Source organism: Neolamprologus multifasciatus, chromosome 1 (genome assembly GCF_963576455.1).
Source record: "Neolamprologus multifasciatus chromosome 1, fNeoMul1.2, whole genome shotgun sequence".
NCBI classification, from domain to species: Eukaryota; Metazoa; Chordata; class Actinopteri; order Cichliformes; family Cichlidae; genus Neolamprologus; species Neolamprologus multifasciatus.
Window position 1 is genome coordinate 13803801 of NC_140439.1, and position 14070 is coordinate 13817870.

Genomic DNA, 14070 nt, shown 5'->3' on the forward strand with positions numbered 1-14070 from the left:
TGCTAAATCCTCTGTGAGAGCTCCCGTGTGTAATCCAAACATTTAGAGCTAATTTAAGCATGCAGGCAGGAGCAGCATCCTTTAGGAAACAACAGCTCTCTCTCTTTCTCTCTTCATCCACCACTGTGTGTGTCTGTGTGTGTGTGTGTGTGTGTGTGTGTGCTGCGCAGGTGTTTGTGTGCGAGTGTCTTGTTGTCGCTGGAGGGAAATGAAAGCACTCAATCACTCACCTGTCAGAGTACTTCAAAATCTGTCCGTAACACACAAGTACACACAACCACACACAGCCACACATGCATGCATGGACAAACATGAACACACATGTGCATACACACTTACCCCTGAGGGTTTGACAGCACTGGCCCTTTATTGACTCCCTTGATCAAGGAGACAGCAGATCCATTTAATAGAAGCTACACACACACACACGAGCGCACGCACTCACACACAGGCACGGAAATCAAAGTGGATTCACATCTGCTCTCCACACAGCTCCACTGTATCTTCCTCTGGTAGTCATTTAAAACTGCGGCTTTATCGGCTGTTGAATTAAATTTTAAAAGCCACTACTAATAGACGTCATAATGTTTTTCCATTGCCGGTTTCTCTTGTCATACTTGCATTGCCATTGCAGAAAAACAGCTCTGATTTGCCTCTTTGCAGCATCTTGTGTTACAGCATGGAGTGCGAACGCCAGCCCAGTCTGGGTTGTAGGCATGTTCTGTTGGCCCTGGCCCCTGTACTCCCCCAGTTGGCCATGTTTTGTGCTGAGTGTTTTGGAAGGCCAGTTAGCCAAGAGGGTGCTGGGAGGAGATGTGACAGCTGTGTTGGTCACGGCTACTCTGACCTTCACACGTCATCCTGATGGATCATCAAGGCTGTGGCGATACGCTAAACCTGTTGTGTAGGCCTGCGCTACCATGAGCATGCACCAGCATTCAGCTGCTTGCATTTTTGGTATCAAAGTGCAACTGAAGTCAGTACTCAGTAATGACAGACTTATCCTGCAAAGAAAAGCAGGAAATGGAGGTGTATTGCTTAATGCAGCGAAGAGAAAAGTTATCATGGCAACACAAAAACATGCGCGCATACATAGCACTAAAAGGGCGAAGCATACAATCAAGACTGGAATTACACACGCACACACACACACATATATATATATATATATATATATATATATATATATATATATATATATATATATATATATATATATATATATATTCTAGCTCACACAAATGGATTGCACTAATGTTCAGAGCTTTTCATTGGTCTCAAAGGGCTTTACTCCAGTGTGTGGTGTAACCCGTTCCCTCGAGATGGCACTTGCTCCATCAAGTCAAGGAAGAAACCATTTAGGGGAATGATAAACACACACGTATATTCACACATACACGCAGCACTGGGAGGCTGGAGGGATTTGAATTGCACTTAGGCAAACGCTTCTCACATAAGTTCTTTATTCCTCGTCTCGTTCCCATCTTTCCCCTGAACGTACACTTACTCACATACAAAAGTACTTGCGCAGAGATTCCATTTTGTCAGCTTTCAGCCCCAGATCATGTAACGATAAAAGATGCTGCCCTGCAGTTAAACACTGCCAGTAAATCACAGGGCAAGGAAAGCTGGGAGAAGCACTTATTTTTAAGCAGCATGAGAGACCATACTGAGGGAGGGAGGGGGGGGGGGGGGCAGATAGGGTAAGACAGAGAGAGAGAGAGAGGGAGAGAGGAAGAGAGAGCTTCTTTGTGCACTGTGTACTGGCATTGTGTGTGATGAAGAGATGAATCACTGCTATTTAGGGATTGGTTTCCTGCAACTGATTGTGTGACGACTCGGTGGCGGACAGACTGTCAAGACTTGCCTGTTTTGTTCTGGGGGCTTCAGGAAAATGTCTGCGGCCAAGTCTCACTAACTCACTCCCACAGGGCCCGGTGTGCCAGAGATCAGCAGAGACAACAGAGACAAACACCTCGCCAGTGTCGCTCGTCTAACAATGCATCAAATATTAAAAAGCAGGGGATTTTAGGCCAATCTCAATATGTATATTTTCAGAGTACACTTGTTTTCCGTGCTCAAATACCAGCAGAGCTTGTTCATAAATGAGGGCTCACGTGACTTTCTTTCTTTCTTTCTTTCTTTCTTTCTTTCTTTCTTTCTTTCTTTCTTTCTTTCTTTCTTTCTTTCTTTCTTTCTTTCTTTCTTTCTTTCTTTCGACCCCTCTATTTAACCCTGTGCGGATGCCTGAGAGCGGTTGTATGAATCTTAAAGTAAAGTCAACATCTGTTTGGCTGAGGCAACAGGGGTAGATTAGAGTAACCAAACAAGACAATTCAGGGAGACATCATAGCAGTTAGGTTGTATGCTGTCCATGTGCAAGCATGCCTGGAGTTTAAATGCTGGTAATTATTACTTTGGAGATAGTTCTTTGTGTGTGTATGTGTGTTTGGTTTTATTTGCCTTCACATTAATTAGATGGAAATGACTAAGCAATGATGGCTATTATTAAATTGACATTCGGATTGTTACTCAAAAAGTAATAAATTCACCGGCATAACTTAGGGCACCGATTTTGTTGGATCACTTGTATATAGACATTCAAATATCTCGGTGTTACTCAGAAAGCACGGCTATGTGAATTCTGTCACACTAAACTAATGCTGAGGTGAACCTTTTTGCATTCGTGATGATTTGTATTTGTTCAACTGTAAATAGCGCTTTGAAGTTTTCACATCATGTTTCCCTCAAACTTGTAGTTGATTAATGTTTTGCTTGGCATTGACTTTGGCTTCAACTGTTTTGTACTTTTTCTGCCTTCTTTCTTTTTGTCTTTCTGTTGTAGTAAAATCCATCTAAAGGGCTTGGGCAAGCAGTTTTATTTATGTCATATTGGACTTTATGAAGATTTTAATGTATATTTATTACACCCTTTCAATATTTTATATGTCAAATTAACTATTAGCTAATTGAAAAAGATGAATCCATAATTAATTAATTGTTTGCTGCAGACTTAATACAATGCCCTGACATAATTTATGAGGACATAGCAGCAGAACAAGGCTGCAGTCACAGGAAAAGAGTGTTTTGTAATGTTTGATGTAAAACTAGTAAGATCCTACCATAAAATGAGGTTAATAGACTAACAGCCTGATTCTCAGTGAGGCAAATGATGGCAGACAGCACTGGCTTTCTTATCCAGTGTAATTCACCTGCCTCGTGGCTGGCAAATCATTTTCTGTGGTGAAGTCCTGTGAGCAGAGATCCTTTAATCATCCACTAATAGGCCTTTATGAAAAAAGCTGAAGATGAATTCAGCCTACCTGGCTCTCTGTTATCATTATCACTGCGATGAGTTATCAAAGTATTTGTGTGTGCCTGTAGTTTGTGATGGTGTGTGTGTGTGTGTGTGTGTGTGTGTGTGTGTGTGTGTGTTTGTGTAAGAGCACAGATAATGAGGGGAACCATTACAGTTCGATCAGTTCGGTTATTACCAACACAGTCAGTCTAGGTGATTTCTGTTCAGTGATACATTGAGTTGTAATGACAGACATGCGTTGCATTGTGTACCACAGACTTTGGAAACACTTGAAGGCATCTGGACAGACAAAATGACTTACTTACTTGTAACATACTCCCTTTCTTTTTACCATTTGAGCAAGTGACGTTAACAGAAAAGATGGGAACTCTGTAGGAAAAAGGATAGCTTTAACTATTATTGTAATATCTGACCACATCCGTGCCGCTGAGGCCTCCACCAGACTCGATTCAGTTGCTGTTGACCAGATGGATGTGTTTACTGACAACAAAACCTTGTTAGATAGCTACCCACACATGCTGTAACACTGCTTGTGTGTTGCCGTGTCTGGAAATGTCTGCTTCCCTGAGTCTGTGTGCATGTGTACAGGGAGCCCTGACATATGTAGGTACTGCATTCTGATCCCACCTAACCTTGCTGACACCAGTTATAACTCATAATCGAAAGCTGTCCTTCAGCTGTTCTTTTTACTCAACACGAGGTTATATCAGCGTAAATGAAAGTTGTAAAAACTGCACTGTAGTGTGATATACAAAGCAGGGTGTTGTCTGTTATGGTGAGCTGCTCAGATTAAGCCCGGGCTGTAAGTGCACAGGAGGGCCTTAGAGACAATGCATGAGAGATGGGCGTGAGAACGCTGGTAAGGCTTGGTTCTCTGCAAGAACTGTCTTGTGTTTAGGGAAAATATCCTCACACTTGAAGCTCCAATGTCTAGATTCAGTTCTAACAAACAGGTTTTGCAAGAACGGGCTCAGGGAGAAAGAGACTTTTTGTGGGTGTGAATATCTTTCTGTTTGTGTGTGTCTGTGTGTGTGTGTAGCCACAGCTGTGTTTCAGACGTCACTGTATTTTTTTCCTTTGATGTGTCTGGAAAACCACAAATACTAAGCTGTGTAACTGTAACTTTGAAGTGCAAGTAGTTTTTAGGGCCTCCGCCAGCTTTCAGGTCGTGAAATGAAAGAAGAAGGAAAAAAAAGCTTCATAGTACTATATCAAAATTGCCCATTTTGAGAATGCTGCTCTTCTTATGAGTCAGATTGCTGTATTCGGCCCGAACCACAGTGATCTCTTGTTTCTGCTTTTCCCCAGGTGTTACAGCAGTGATGTCAAAGAGCTGAAGACACCTGTAACAGTAAGTGCATCTCTAAAATCTCTCACACGATGCCCAAAATGCATGTTACAAAATAGTTGATGCGTGACTTTTGAAAATATACATTGTCACACACTTCTGCTTTTACAGTGGTTTTTAAAAAAATATTTCTTTTTTTATGGCGCGCCAGAACAAACTTGCAGACTCCTCCAGTTTCAGGCCTAATTTGATTTTCATTCATTCAGTGAAAGAGGATGTTTTTTTTCTTCTCCCCCAATTAAATTTAACAAGAGCCCCTTGAAAAGCAGTTGTTATGATTACATTACAAATTCGGGGTTCATTCAGTGAATCAAGCAATTAATTAGATTTCTCCCATTCTAATCAGAATATTTGTATGAAACGTACGCGCCTAATAAACATCCTTTGAGTTTGCTATCTCTTCAGACCCAACACTGAATGTAAATGGGTGTTAACTGTGCCCGACAGTGCTTCTGGGTTAGGATCTTGGATTGGGTTTAGTTGTTTGTGTGTCTTTCTGCGTGTAGCATTAATCTTCTCCTTTTTGAGACCCTTTCTTTCTTCCCTCTCTGTTTTCTCGCTGTGTCTATGTGTGAGAGCAAGCTGTACTCAGGGGCGCGGCTGCGTCCTCAAGGCTTCACTTCACACACACCAAGTGGTGTGCCAGTTTATTGTTCCACACACACAGACAATGACTTGCACTTTCTCTCCTGCCTGACTTGATGGCCTTGTGCCTGTGAGTGTGTCACCAGATCAAATTGGATCTTTTAAAAGAAGGTTTTTGCTGAATGCAGAGCTCAGTGAAATACTTGTTTCGCCTGTGACTGTCTTTTTAGCCTTGTGCGTTAGCAGACCCGATTCTATCAGGTCTAACCATTACTGCTTCATCTCTGGCTGTGAATGATACATTATATCCCCTGCAGGTTGGTGCGGGCTGCTTGTATCATTTGTGATAAGTATTGATGAGTCCTCTCTTGGGGAATCAATTTCTAGGGGTGGGTAGTGGTGGTGGGGTGTGTGTGTGTGTGTGTGTGTGTGTGTGTGGGGGGGGGGGGGGGTAGCCTTCTAGCTCAACCCCCACAGCTGGCTGCTCCTAACTGGTGTCTTGGCTGCCTGACTCTTCCTGCAGCCCCATAGAGAACAAGCACAGCAGAGCACAGGGGAAAGATGGAGCTCATCCAAACAGCTATGGTGTAATTAGCTGACATTTGTTGCTTGGAAGACAAGAGAAGGAAAAAGGAAAGAGCTGCTCAACTCAAACACCCAAAGGAATATGCAAATGTTGAGGGTGAGAGAAAATGAAAGAAAGACAGAGAAATGTGTCTAATGGCACAGAGATATAATTATATTACATTCACGTACGCATGTGGGTGTGTAATTGTGTGTGTTATGAACCCATTGAACTTTATGTGAGTATTTATGTCAGTGTTTTGCCACTGCAAGGCACGAACCACTGGTCTACAGAAAGGACTACAAAATATGTTAGGATAAGAATGAGGCTTTCTCCGCTAAGAGACGATACCCTCGTCTGCTGTGTAGCGCTGTTATTTTTTAGAGCATGTCTTAAAGTATTCAGCTACATCAGCTAGGCATCACACAAGTGAGATGCACAGTACCCGAGTGAAGCAGCCATCCACAAACGGGCTGATTCTCCGGTTCCAGGAAGGTTGTGCGTGTGCATGTGTGCGCTCGCATGTCTGTTTGTGTGCGCGTGTTTGAGCGAGCGCGCCGTACTGCATGTAAACTATCTGTACTTAAGCCAAGGTGCTGTGCGAAGGAGCAGCAATGCTTACGCAGCCCCATCTGCTTGATCCAAGCTTGAAATGCAATGCTTTTTAATGACAAAATACTGAGTGGCTGGGAGGTGTGCAGAAAAAGGAGGCGTGTGTGTGTGTGTGTGTGTGTGTGTGTGTGCGAGTCAGTTAGTGTGTGTGTTATGTGAGTGTGAAATAGAGAGGAATAAAGGGAGAGGGAGAAGGAGAGAGAAAAACATCTCGAAGGTCAGGAGCAGCGGGCGGCCGTAGGGGAGAGACACGTGAGACAGAGATAGTCTTGCGTCAGCCCCACAGCAGTCCGTTCTTTATGTGTGTGTGTGTGTGTGTGTGTGTGTGTCCTGTGGGGCCAGCATTTCCATCCGCATCCCACCGCGTGTTACAACAGAGTAGCATGCCAGTGTTTCTATTCTGAGTGTCTCTGAATAGATCTGAAAAGATAGATAGATAGATAGATAGATAGATAGATAGATAGATAGATAGATAGATAGATAGAAGGACAAATTACTGCTTGGAATTACTTCGCAGCAGTCAGTCACTGAGCTATAGATAATTTTTTACATGACTCTTGTGGCAGTGGAAGGGGAAATTACACCTTCTAGCCTGAGGGAAAAGAATTTGTGTGTCTCGTTGCCTGTCACAAAACCTGAATAGGGTTTCATCAATCCTAGCAACTACTATCATTTTTCAGCTCTTATTCATGAGCCCTCTTTGTTTCTCACAGTGTCTTTTTTCTCAGTGCCCTTTAAACTGGTGCTCTGTTAGATTGTGGAAGTGTTAGAGATAACTCCTAAACATTTAGTACTTTGTACTTGCCTCGAAGCTAAGATTGTTAAAAAGCTACTGTGTGATTGTCCTCGGGATAGGGAGCAGAGTAGATTCAGCAGACACACTCTAGCATTACTTTGGGCTTAGCCATCCATGTCTTTGTGTCGCTTTCACTCAAACTCATGCTTTCTACACACACATACACATACACACACGCACATGAGGAAACACACTGGCTGTTCCCCTTCTGCCTCTCTTGGCCCACATGATCTCGACAGGGCTCAGTCCTGTAGCCAGACTTTTGATTCACCCCCACTGCCAAACAGCCTCTGCTCTTCTTGTCCCCATGAAGGGCTGCAGCGTGGGGTGAGGCTGCTCTTTTACAGACACTTGTGCCATGAATCACTGCTTGCACCCAGGGAGCCTCAGTCCACTCAGGGGCTGCCTGCCCGGACCATAATGTGCGTGGTCATGAGGGGGCCATTTTGAATGGAGGCCAGACAAAACAGGAGCTAAAGAACCCAAGCTGTGAGCTTTCCCAGAGAGGGCAACAACAGGAGTGTGTGTGTATGTCTCTGTGTTGTATTTGTTGTAGTACGGGCTTGATGTTGGCTATACAATGCCGAGTTCTGGGTGTCATAATGCAACATAATTGTATACCAGTAATTTATGAAACATTAGGAGTAGACCTTTAAACCCCATGCATCACAAACCTTTTAGCTGCATACAAACGGGATTGCAATTTGAGCTCCTTGGACACAGCTCTAATGCCTGTTTCACTGTTAGGTTTGAAAACAAGTGATGATCCATCCTTTGCCATCTCTTGCACTTACTTACCAACCTACCAATCACATTACCCTCACCCTGAGTAGAAAATGGTATCTAAGACATTTTTGCAAAGTTGTCGACGTCATCTTAGAGCATTTGCCCCTTTCATCAGCCTAACCCAGATGTTGTCTTTTTTTTCTGTGGGTCACATGGTTCACCAGATTTAAAGGTTTTAAAACCGATTATGTTCTAAATTTGATGTTTGTTTGTCCTTGATTGTTCTGATTTTGTGTTTTGTTTTGCTTTAATTTGGAAGCTTAGCCAAATGGGTTAATATGACTATTAGTAATTGGTTATCATTAGTAGAGTTGTTATTATAAAAAGCCATCATTATTGTCTGTACTTAGTCTGTGCATGAATGCGCTGTTAGAAAATGCAGGGTTACTGTCTTATGGAGATAATTAAGCAGACCCCCCCACACCCCCCACCGCACGCGCACACACACACACACACACACACACACACACACACACACACACACTGAGTGTTTCCTCATCTCTTTCTCTTGCATACACACATAAACATCCACAGTGCCTTGCATTGACTTCCATTCTTTTCCATTCTGTACTTTAACCTAACCTTAACTGGACAACATGTCATCACTTTAAAATTTAATGATCTACATTATGAGGACTTGCCTTTCTGTCCCCAATAAGGAAGACATGTCTGCACATTGTGGTTGTGAAAGGAGTGTTGGTGAGATCTGTAATACGCAAAAATGACACGGTGACCTAATGTTTATATTATGCAGGCATATATTAACCTTTATAGATAGATAGGACATGATAATTTTGTTGAAAATCTGATATCATGACAGTCTTAGACACACACACACACACACACACACACACACACACACACACACACACACACACCAGCTGTTTCCCTTATGAAAGCTTTCAGGTTTATTGGGTCTATCTGCCGCATTTATGGCCAAACCACATGTCTTCAACTGTCTTTATTCCTTGGTCTGTGTTTCTGCTCAACCCCTTTTCTCTCAACATCCTCTCCCACTTCCTGCCCCCTTACTCTCTTCCCCAGGTCTTCTTTCCTCCTTCTCTACTTCAAACACCCACACACTAAACACAGTCCACTGCTATGGATGCGTTTTCTGCCTACGTTGTGTGCCTGTGGCTGGGAATAGTTTGTCCCTACTGGGCCTGTGCATCCCAGGGCCTGTTGTGCCAGGCCAGGTTGTAACCTGGATACAGCTGTAGTCAGGAGAAGCCATTAACTGTGCCAGGAGGCCCCCAGCTCCCAGTGAGAGCTCATTACAGTTTCTGTGCAGTCACACTTCTCCTATGAAACACAGCAGTGTGCCTGGTGAAACTAGCCAGGACACTGAGCCTCAGGGAAACCATTATGGCTTGATTTGGAGTTCTGAGAGAAAGAAAGAGGAAGAGATAGAGGGAGAGGGTTTAGGTTTCATTGAAAGAGTAGAATGAATACTAAGAATGATATTAATCATTAAACATAGCCAGCTTTCCCTGTAGTTAACTGTGAGAGAGTGAGTGTCTATGATTATTGGATTTGATTTTCTCTTTGTTCAGTGGGTGTACATGTGTTTGTGCGTGCGTGTGCGTATGTGCTCTGAGTCCCAGTTCAACCGTCTGGTCTGGTGTGCAGATGGTTGAGTTGGGGCCTGCTGAATGTGATACCCATTTTCTTTTCTCTGTCTGTTTTTCCTTACTTTATGTGTCCTCTCCTTTAGTTCTGTTTTGTTTTCCTTTCTGTGCTACCTCTTTCTGCTAGGTTTCATTTACCAGTTAACATCCCTGACTGCCTCCACTCTTTCATCACTGCATCTGCTGAGGGCCATCTAGGGCAGAGGAGAGTTTTCCATCGCTCTATTTTCTCTCTCCCTGCTTCTTTATGCGCCTCTCAGGGCTCAGTGCGGCAGCTATATGCAGTGGCTTTGGAATGAAATGTCTCTTAACCGAGCCATGTGCCCCGGAGCTACGGTAATTGCAGGTGAAATTCAGCTTCCTCTTTAAAATGCCATCTCTCATTTCCAGTTACCGGCCCCCTTCGTATCTCTCTCTTTTCTCTGCCTCCCTCCCCTCCTGTCTCCCTCTCTCTCTCTCTCTCTCTCTCTCTCTCTCTCTCTCTCTCTCTCTCTCTCCCTCTGGCTGTCTTTCAGAGGCGTGTGAATCCCTCAGCCCCTGTCGCGTCTCCCTGCCCCAACAGACACTCCCACAATGCACAGCGCTGATGGTTGCACAGTGATATCAGCCATGCAGAGGAAAAGGGAGGGCCGCTGTCTTGACATATACACATTCAATACGTGCGTGTGTGTGTGTGTGTGTGTGTGTGTGTGTGTGTGTGTAAAGAGAGAGTGCCAAGATAATATGTGCATGACAAAAACTGAAAGTGTGTGTTTGTGAGTGAGAGACAATAAGCATATACATCTTTGGTTAGATGAGAGAAAAGGTAATGTGTGTTGTTGTGTGTTCAAGTGTGTGTACGTGCGTGTGTGTGTGTGTGTCTACAGCGTCAGCAAGGCGTGAGCTGTGTAGAGGTGACATCAAGGTGAACGCGGCGTGCAGAATGCTCTGCCGACTCGGGAGGCAGCAAATGGCTCTGTGGCAGATGGAGTCTTTGTCAGGGAAGAAAAATGGCAGCTCAAGAGCGTCAGAAAGACCCCCCCCCACCCCCACCCCCCACCCCCACCCCCCCACCCCACACACACGCACCCACACACACACACACACACACACACACACACTGTACATAGACACTAAATACTCTGTGTCCTTTTTGCACAGTTGGCCATACACAACAAAACATTCATAGATGCAATACAATCATACACACAAAACATATACACACAGACAAATGTTCATACACATACTGACACCCCCCCCCAAACACACACACACACACACACACCCCTCCTCCTTCACAGTGAGCTAGGCTGGCGGGCGGTGACCTTCCCCTGCTCGGAGGGTTCCCTGGCTGTTTGATCAATTATCCCTCTCCCATTGTTTACCAGGAAGCAGGGGTAGAGAGGAGAGGAGAGAAGCCTCAAAATGGCCACTGTCAGGTGGAGGGATCCATTTCCCTGCCAGCGTGGGGGTGGGGGTTAGGGAGAGAGAGGGAGAGACAGAGGGACCAAAGCCACGAAGCACGCTTAGAGGGAAGGGAGGAGCATGATCGCCTGGCAGTTGGGATGATATGACATTATACTAAAGGTACAGCTCTGACAGTGGTTAACATTTGTAATGCTGACATCATCCGTTAAGAGGTGATTGTCAGATCTCTCAACTTGGAGGAGACAGTCACTAGTTGTCTGTGTATGAATCCCAAAAACGAACATTTGTGCCAAAATCAGTGCTGTATACATTTCTAAATGGATTGTCATGATGTTCGTGCAGTGCTGCAATGACATGCACACACACATGTGTATGCTTAATGCCACAGTACTGCAGGTACACTTCCTATTTTTAGCGTGGAGAAGTGAAGGGTGTGTGTGTGTGTGTGTGGGGGGGGGGGGGTACATACTCTAAAGGTCAGGTGGCAGAGAGAAAAAACCGACTGGGAACAAATGATGCACTAAGCGAATGACACTCTGAGGTCCTGCTTTAATATGTATGTATCGCAGGTTGATGGCTGATTTCATTAGCGCTTCTCATTGTTATGCATAGATTGTCCTCCTGCAGCAAAATGAATATTGTATTCACATGCGCGCGCGCGCACACGCACGCATATACGCGCACACACATACACACACAACAAGTGCGATTTTCAGGGAATACTGTATGTTTGCATCTTGCAGAAAAAGACTTGAAGAAAAGGGTGATGTTTCCACAGGCTGTTATCTGTGTTGGCTATAATTAAAACAATTTACAGAGCTGTCATTGTAACACAGGTTTCAGCGCTGCTGTGGACAATTGCTGTCAGGTAGTTGGTGTGATTATTTAGGGGTCCTTGCTGATGCACGTGAGAATTATTTCCAAAGCGGAAAAGAAAAGCTATCTTTGTTCAGATGACTTGAGCAAAATAAGTCATGTCATGTCTGTGGGTTCAGATTACGTCATTTCAGTTTACCTAAATCCTGTGTGTGTGTGTGTGTGTGTGTGTGTGTGTGTGTGTGTGTTTCGTGTATGTGTATGTGTGTGTGTGTGTGTCTGGGAGAATAATATGTTTAGTTCTATCAATTAGTTTACTGTAAGCGTTTATGGGACTATATTATAATATTTGCACACAGAGAATACATGTGGTGAGTGTGTGAAAATGCCTGGCCACTTTTTTCTAATCCTCCAAGATGACTGTGTTTCAGAAGGGATTCCAATCCTTAGTGGGGCATGAGCAAATGCTCTGTGCTAGATATTAATAGCTATTGTGGGCGGAAAAACTGAAAAAAAAAAAGCTTCTGCATTTTTCCATATGTTTTGTAAGGAAACAGTCCAGATGGATCATCTCTTGGTCTGGAGCTTTCGCTTTCTTCAACCCAGCTCAAATCCAAGTGGTGTTGGACGTGCCAGACACACACAAACACACACGCAAACACACCCCAGTGCTCACACTCCTCCAGTCTGAAGTACAACAGGCTGTTACTGATTAACATGTCTAAACTCAGCCAGTTCAAAAAGCCACTGCAATTCTTCTTCCAGCTTACCCTCATGGATGACGTGACAGTCTTTCTTCCCAACATACCTCACATTCCCCGTAATCACCAAGATATGTTTGTCGCCTTTCTGTTTGTTGCCTGAGAAGCCATGTTGGCATGTCTTCTCACATTACACACTTGGTTTCATCCCCTTAACCCCGTAATTCTCAGCCTGCATGGGCCGCCTGACCTCTTGAGTCATGGATGTTAGACTCATAGGCATCACAGCGGACAGAGTTGGGATTTATCCTGCCAAATAATTGTAAGCATGGTGGACAGGAGTAAACTTTTTTTTTAACTGGATATTTACATACCTCCAGTGATACTCTTTGTGAATGAATTTTAACTCTCCTTGCATCGGTTTTTCAGTTCTGCACAAACGTAATTTAAAAGTCCCCCTTGAGAAAGCAAAGCACGCACACTCGCTTCTTCTTTTCTGAGTCGGCGCATGTCCGAACAACCGCACGTGTACACGTAGATGCATTTTGTAGTGTGACAGGATGCCACATAGATGGCGTTTACCAGTAGGCTGGAATTTCAGGATAGCACGCAGAGAGATAAAGTCAAATTGTCGTTGGTTAACTCACTATTTCTGGGCCACAGAGCATGAAGGGTGTCTGTTTATGACACCCATGCATGCCATGTACGCATCACTTACATATGCCACTTTGCCTTTGCTAGTCAATTGATAATAAAAAAAAGAGTAACACGGATGCTCCTAGACATAGGTGCCAGCACAGACAAAAGCCGCAGTCTTGTCTGTGAATGCATCTAAGTTTTCTTTTTATGACACATCACTTCTGGAACCAGGAAGTATGCCACAATGACTGACAGGATGTAGGATGATATTGTGTAGGTGTTTAAATTGTGCTTTTAGAGGTCACAGTGCCCTTAAAATAGATTTTGAGCATATTATTATGCGTTGCAACAAGTTAAAGGGCAGGCTTTGTAAGTGTTGATTCTTCATAACCCAGTGGTGCTATATTTACATGAAGAAATCATGAAATTCACTTAGTCAGCAGCGGAAAAACGAGCTTCCTCTCCAAAACCACCCACACCGCTTTCAGCCTTGTTGTGACTTGTTTGTCTGTCGTTGGAGGATTTTGACTTCTTCCAGAACAATTGCACTTAAACACCCTCAGTTCCAGAGAGGACGGGAGCTGGTTACACGGCGGCAAAGTAGCGCTAAAAAACACCAGCGGAGCCTGTGAGACAGAAACTTTGAATACACTCTTTCTCCCACCCTTGTTGTAGCCTCTCTCTGTATGCATGTCAGGTGCATGCATGCTATTGTTACTTTCATCACTGGTGTGTGTTGTCATGTGCAGCTGTTTGCTCTCCAGTTAGTGTAGTGTGCAGTGAGTTAGTGGAGTTACGGCTGTGTGGAGTTTCTCTTCACTCTGAGCTTCTCTCTGATTTATTCTTAACATCTGTCTTTGGCAGGTGT

At 44.0% G+C, this 14070-nt stretch overlaps 1 protein-coding gene across 17 annotated transcripts in view; it reads left to right on the top strand.

Moving 5' to 3' along the window:
* Positions 1–14070, top strand: part of baz2ba (bromodomain adjacent to zinc finger domain, 2Ba) — a 67675-nt gene that overhangs the window by 9102 nt on the left and 44503 nt on the right. For all 17 annotated transcript variants that reach the window (XM_085153534.1, XM_085153594.1, XM_085153513.1 and 14 more), the window contains exon 2: positions 4628–4670. The gene's annotated coding sequence lies outside the window, so the exon portion shown is untranslated. The remainder of the gene's footprint in view (positions 1–4627; positions 4671–14070) is intronic.